Here is a 7,000-nt window from a genome sequence, read left to right as displayed (position 1 = left end):
TCGTTTATTATTACAATTTTCATCGAATCGACGAACAAAAGAATAGTTTATAGAGATGGTTGGATATAAAAATGATCTGGGCTACAATTCGCCCTCTGACAATTTGTCTGGTCACGTTGCACGCGGACAAGATCGATAGAAGAAGATATCTCGTTACTTTTGCCGATCTTTCACGCTCTGGATTCCGTGAAAATCAGATTTCGTTTATTATTACAATTTTCATCGAATCGACGAACAAAAGAATAGTTTATAGAGATGGTTGGATATAAAAATCTAGACTACAATTCGCCCTCTGACAATTTGTCTGCTCACAGACAAGATCGATGGAAGAAGATATCTCGCCATTCCGATTTTTCACGCTCTGGATTCCGTGAAAACCAGATTCCATTGTCGTTCCAACTTCGAGTCGACGAACAAAAAAGTGGTTTATATGTAATAAGAATATAGTATAGAAAGTGCAGCTTATATCAGCCCTCCCTCCTGTTATTTCACCCCTTATCTGGCGAATAATCTCACCGGTTCGCTCGATACCTGGGGCAACTGTTTCTCGGTATTCGCTCGGTATCGGTTACTACGTGCCAGTTCAAGGGTCTTCGGTGTTGCTTGACCACTGGTCAGCGGTGGGAAAGCGCCGTGTGCTTCCTAGAAACTCCTTTACCGGTATTACTAGTTTCGAATCGTTCCCTCCGTTGCATTATATTTTTAAAAACTGCCCTCCTCTCTGCGTCCAATTTTACTATCGAAAGATATAAAATCGATCGGTCGAACGAGTTTCTTCCATCTTTCGGAAACTTCGCCTCTAAGGAAATAAACGTTTCAACGTTTATTGTCAGAAATCGTCGAGTATCGCTCGAAATAGCTGCGTTTCAATTTAGATACGATAAGATTAGACACGATTTTCAGACGAGCAATAATTATTCTTGGAACAAACGTCTCTTTCTATACCCCCTCCCGTATTCGTATCTCTCGTTTCGTATCAGCTCGAATTTTCTCACGAAACCGGTCAAGTCGAAGACACCAGTTTCTTTTTTTCCCCTCCCCTGATCTCGATCAAACTTGTTTCGATCACTTTTCACGCGATTCTTTCGCCGAGCCAGGGTGAAACGAACAGGTTTTCTTCGGGGTGGCCCGCCACCTTTTCATCCTTCCTGAGAAAAGATTCCTCGTTTCGAATTCGCGACGCGAGGCGACAATAAACATGCCCGTTCGACCAGAATCGTCGGACTAGTTTCGCGAAGGACACGCCAAATATTCCCTTCGTTGACTCCTTCCTTCGCCGACCGGTTCCCCGTGCTTTCCCTCCTTTCGAACATCCCTCTCCCCAAATCCCTCGTTTCCCCAATTAAGAACACGGCCTCGTCCACTTTCTCGAAGAATTCCTTCTCCCCCCAAAAAAATAGGATTCACAAAACACGTTTACTTTTCCCATCCAACGACGAACGTTGGACGAAGGAGGGGGAGAGAGGGTTCGCCGAGATCCGCCTGGGGAGGGGGGGGATCCCAATTTAATTCCGTCTTAGCGTAATTGATGATACGAGGAAGTAGAACGTAACGAAATTTCCTTGGAACGGTGTTCGGACAGAGGACGCCTAATATAGGATTTACGTTACCCAGCCGACCGCGCTCTCCAACTACATAGCGATAAATATATAGGAGCCGGTACAGTAATGAAAGTTTCCCTCTGAACATCCAAGGCTCCTGGGATCCCAACATTATGATCCCTTGCCTTCCTCCTCCTCCTCCTCTTCCTCCTTCTCCTCCTCGCCCCACCACCTCGAGATGGCATAGCTTAAAACCCTCCTCTGGAAAGTGTTGTCCGTGGAAATGTTGCTGGGCCAAATGTTGGCACACCCTTCAAGGTCAATATCGATGACCTCCGGCCGTTGAACGATCGAGGGGGAGGCGGGCGGGCGAGGTTCAGGGAGCGGGCGGCGGAGGAAGAGGGGGGGGAGGAGGAAAGGGTGGAAAAGCGGGACGGTCCCCGTTTCGGGAAGATTTTTCCCGGCGTCATCGGGAGAACGGCACGGCTACGAACGGTCCTCCTTTCCACGGTATGCTAATAAAACGGATCTTATGTGGCGAAGACGCCATTTTGAATAATGTCGACCAATCAGAAGCTGAGCTCGCGCGTCTTGGGGGGGTGGCGGGTGCCGGCGAAGGGGGAGACACGTGCGGAGCGTGCTACCACCACTAGCTGTTCCAACGCAAACTATCCTTATATTATGCTGTACCGTAAACCCCTTCCCCCAGCCACCCTTCGCACATCCGACCATCCTTTCCTCCCCATCCTTCCCCTTCGTCTCCCGAGTCTGACGTACCTTCCAAATTCGGCTTTCCAATCTCTTCTATCTTCCTAGGATCTTACTCGTCTATATAGTGGTGTGGCGAAGGAAGGATATATTCGGACAGATTCCGCAAATTTTCCAATCTCGACTCTCGATCGGCTTCTTTTCCAACCAAGTAAGTGAGCGAGATACAAGACCAACACGATATCGCGGGGAACTTGGGACACAAATCAGTGTTTACGAGTTTTGGAAACGAAATTCCGGGAAAATGGTTGTCAATATGTTTCCCTATCCTATCCTAGCGTATACCGCGTTTCTCGATTTAGCCTACTGGAACTCCACCGCCCGACCAGAGTCCAAGGATCGAGATTGCTCGTAAATCGTTTAAACAAGAGCGGCCTCCCCTTTGAAGGAGGAGGAGGAATTCCCTGGGAGGCAAAGAGGTCGGAGAATATATATATATATATATATAACTCGGAGGAACGTCGTTTCTGATTGCGCGCCGCACTGCACGCAGCCAAACGCGTTGCGTCACTTTGTCATTCAAATAGGAAGATTCCTTGGAAACGAGGCGGTCGGGTTTGCCGCGCTTTCACGGGGTTATTCGTCTTGAACGAGGATGAGAGTATATCGCGGCGGCCGAGGAGGGAGGGGAGGAGGGTAGGTGGGTGGTTGGCAGGAGACGAGCTGATTACGAGGAGGGGGAGGGTAGGTCCCGACTCCGCTTAGTCTCTCTCATGTTTCTCGTTTCATTGTGGAGCCTCCCTTAGAAATTCAAAGGCGAGTACGTACACGTACAGATGGATGAGGGATGAAGGAGGAGGAAGAGGAGGAGGACGTTAGAAGGACGACGAGTCGAGGGGGGAGGTGCCCCCTTCTCTGGGGGGTGAATGAAAAGGGGATGAAACGACGGTGGTGGATGGGGTACGGGAGAGAGGGAGCTCCGCGCTCTCTTGGATCTCATACATACATTAACGTCGCTTGTCAGGCGTACCGAGCCATCCTGTAAGACTTAAGATACCGGCCGAGGAAGGGGCGGCAAGTTGTCTGTCTCCTTGTCTTCGTTCCCAACCTACCCCCTCCTCCTCCTCCTCCTCCTCCTCCCTCCTCCGTTCCGTCCATCTCTTTCGGATCGCACGGATCCGCCGTGGTACATTCCTCGATGCCTGTGCACCCCCGACTCGTTACTAAAACCACCCACTGTCTTGGGAACACCCGCTTCGTTTCCTCCGATATGCCCGCCCTCTCCTGCTTCCATTTGCATCTGATTATGCATTTTACAAGTTTCCGCCGCAAGTTTCGGTGTTTCGCCTCGCCGAAAACGGGCGAAAGAATTGTTATGGTTTAAGGGAGGGAGGGTTGTTATCGATCGAAAAGGAATTCTTTCTTTTCTTCCCTCACGGTTGAGAAAACGCTGAGGGGTGTGTATTAGACGAACGAAAGTATTCGAGCGTGTTCTCCGAGAGTGTTGTCGTAGGTGTCGTCGATCCGGGGCGAGCAATCCTTGTGAAAATACGCTAAGACCGAACACGAGAGAATTTGCCGGCAACGTTTCGGGATAACTGGCGAGACAACACCACCCGCGAGGCTCGTCTCGTCGTGTAATCAGCAGAGACGCGTCTGATTTTCATTGCTGAAGCGTCATCCACCCTCATCCCTCCTCACGAAACTGTTGTTTCTCCTTCCAATCTTCTCCTTCCAATCCCACGAAATTCGCGAAACCTGGGAAAAGGAGTGGAGTGCTATATCGCGCATCGTCGATCACGCGGATATTTTACTCGACGACAGGATCCTCTGTCTCTCTCGATCTCTCGCGATTTGGAGACCTTTTAAGTTTTCTTTTCGTTCGTCTCGTCTCGATTCGGAGAAGATGGGCAAAAAGTGAGAGATTCGTCGATTCGTCGAAGGGAAGAAAGGAAGGCAAAAGAAATACCGAGGGAGGGGAGAGAAGTGAACGGGAAAAGGAGGAGGGAAAAAATGCTGGGATAAACGCGTGGAAAAGAATATTCTTGCACCCCGCATCGATGTCTCCGCGACCCAGTGGGTGTGACTTTTCGTTTTCCGCCGACGAATCCCCGTTTTTTCCTCGCATTCCACCCCTACCACTACTTGGCGGCGCAGAGAGAGCCGGGCGCGGGTAAAAACTTTCCATGGAAACGTGCGCGCGCGATCGCCGCTAAAAATCCGAAACTCCTCGCCGCGCAATGTTCCCAACTACTCCCACTCCCACTCGAAAATCACATCTCCCGAATTGTTGAACAATCGAACGAATCCTGGACGACTTTCCATCCCCTTAATTAATTAATTAACGAAAATTGAATGTGTTCTCGCGCGCGAAGAGAAAGAAGGAAAAAGAAAAAAAGAAAAAGAAAAGAAGAAGGGGAAAAAAGAAAAAGAGAGCAAAAAAAAAAAAAAAAAGAAAAAATTGGATTCGGTGGGGAAAAAATGCGTTTGCCGGATAGCACGATCGTTCGGTTTCATCCGAATTCGGCTCACGTGAGAGCAGCAGCTTGCAGGAATCAGGGATGGCGGCGGTGGAAAGGGGTTGACGGCACTGCTCGGAGGGGGATGGTGCCCCAAGGGTGTGTTCCGGAATCGGGGTAAGATGGAGGAAAATCGTTACTCACTAGTCGCGGGGAAGTCGAGGGTTGAGAGGGCAGAGCGAGGGCGTAGGGGAGCGCGGAGACTGCGGGGCTAGAAAGAGGGAGATTCGTGCTCGCTCACAGGCGTGCATACACACGTACACGTACACACATATATACACGCACACGCATACACACGACCCCTCTAGTCTAGGTTCAAGCAAGACGATCCCGGGGAAAACGCCTAAAATACGTCGATATGAGACGACCTGAGGAACCCCGTCTTTGCTCCACCGCCCTCCCTTTATCCACCGTTCCGTCCACGAGTTTCTTTGATCAACCTGAACGATTATATTGCGAAAATTATAATCAGATAACCGCTCACCTCGGATTCTCTCGAATCAGCGACAACAAACAAACGAAATATTCACTCATTCGTCGATTTACCATTCTTTACCATCCCTTCGATTTCCAATTTCCAATTTCTTTCGGAAAAATTGAAATTCTCGTGGCGTTATTTCCAACCTACTATTTCGAATTATTGTAAATTACTGGTTACTGTAAATTATCTGTACATGCAACTGGCATTGGTCGAAACGGTCGTTGAAGATAAAACTTCCGTCCGTACAGTATCTAACCGCGAACATCCGCCATTTTCCTCCCTGTGTATGGGAAAGATAGGACAGGGAGAGGGGTGAGGACGCAGAGGAGTAGCGTTCCTTTGAGAATTTCGATGTAAGACACTCGAGCGCGGCAGCTTGGCAGCTTCAATTTAGATAATTAATGATATGAGCGTAGGTTAGGTGTACCGTTAGTACGGTAAGACCGAGTGGAAAACAGTTTCCAACCCCTCCGCCTTCCCGCCTCGCCTCCTCACCGCCTCACCCTCTAACGTACACTCTACGAGAGTTTCTCGAGACGGCGTACACTCTACCTTCTGCCATCGTGACAGAGTTGGGGGAGGTTCGGGGGGAGAGGGGGCGAGGGGCGCCGGAGGGGTTGTCGTAGCAGCGGTACCAGCGCGGATGGCAGCGAGGGGGTGTCGTTCGCGGGGTAGCGGCGCAAGGGCTGCCTCTCCTCGGCTCGTTTTATCTCCTCTTAGAGACGGCGAGGAGGAGGTAGGCGGTGGTTTTCAATGCTGCACCCACCCTTTCACCTTCCTATTTTCTAGCCCCTCTCCCTCTCTCTCTCTCTCTCTCTCTCTCTCTCTCTCTCTTTCTCTCTCGTCCCTCCCCAGTCCAATGACTCGCGATTCTCGGCCGCGACGCCAACGGCGGCTGGATACCTACGGGCAAATTGAATTCAATCTCGAGATGAATATCGAGAATCGAACGAACATCGAGCGCAACGGGGCGAGCTTCGACCTTCGCTCTCCACCTTTCTCTTTGTCGCCTCTTACGAACCTAACCCACCCTTCGCGAGTTGTACGTACGTACGTAGAGTACGTAGAGAGATTCTCAAGAGAGTCGAGATTCGTCGATGCCCCGTTCTCGAGAAAGAAGAAATTCGAGGGGGGGAAGGAAGTATCGACCGAGGGTGGAATTTCGAGGAAGCGAAAGAACCGACGGGGTAAAAAGATACCCCGGGCTTCGAGACTCGTAGTATTCGTGGATCTTTTCTTTTCGAGGAGAAGGAGAAATCGTAGATCGAATGAAAGGAATTTTCGGTAATTTTCTTTTTTTTTTTTTTTTTTTTTTTTGCACACGCGTACGTTGCGAAGCGCCGGCAAACTGAGCTAACGATCAATCCAAGCGGTGGAAGCGAAAGGGCGACGAAATTGCAATTTGCAAACCGTTTAACGGCCGCTTAGGTCCATTCTCGTGCGAAAACTTGCACGGTCCAAGTTGCCGGAAGTCCCCCTAACGACTTAATTGTACACTTGTCGCCTTTGAGAACTTAAGTTTCTCCTGCGGGCCACGACAATGAGCATTGTCGGCCTTTGTGGACGCACCGTTGTCCGCAATGCCGTACAACCAGACACACCACCAATCACGATTATTTACACGTACACAACTGGTGAAAAACAGATTTCGAACGCCTTCGGCCTTGGATCTTTTAATCCTCTCTTTTACAAAAAGAGAAAAAAAATTGAGATCCGACGAAAAGTGTAATTTTTTTTTTTTTTTTTTTTTT

This window comes from Apis laboriosa, unplaced genomic scaffold (genome assembly GCF_014066325.1).
Source record: "Apis laboriosa isolate Shangri-la unplaced genomic scaffold, ASM1406632v1 scaffold16_cov148, whole genome shotgun sequence".
Taxonomy (NCBI): Eukaryota; Metazoa; Arthropoda; class Insecta; order Hymenoptera; family Apidae; genus Apis; species Apis laboriosa.
This window is presented reverse-complemented; position numbering follows the sequence as displayed.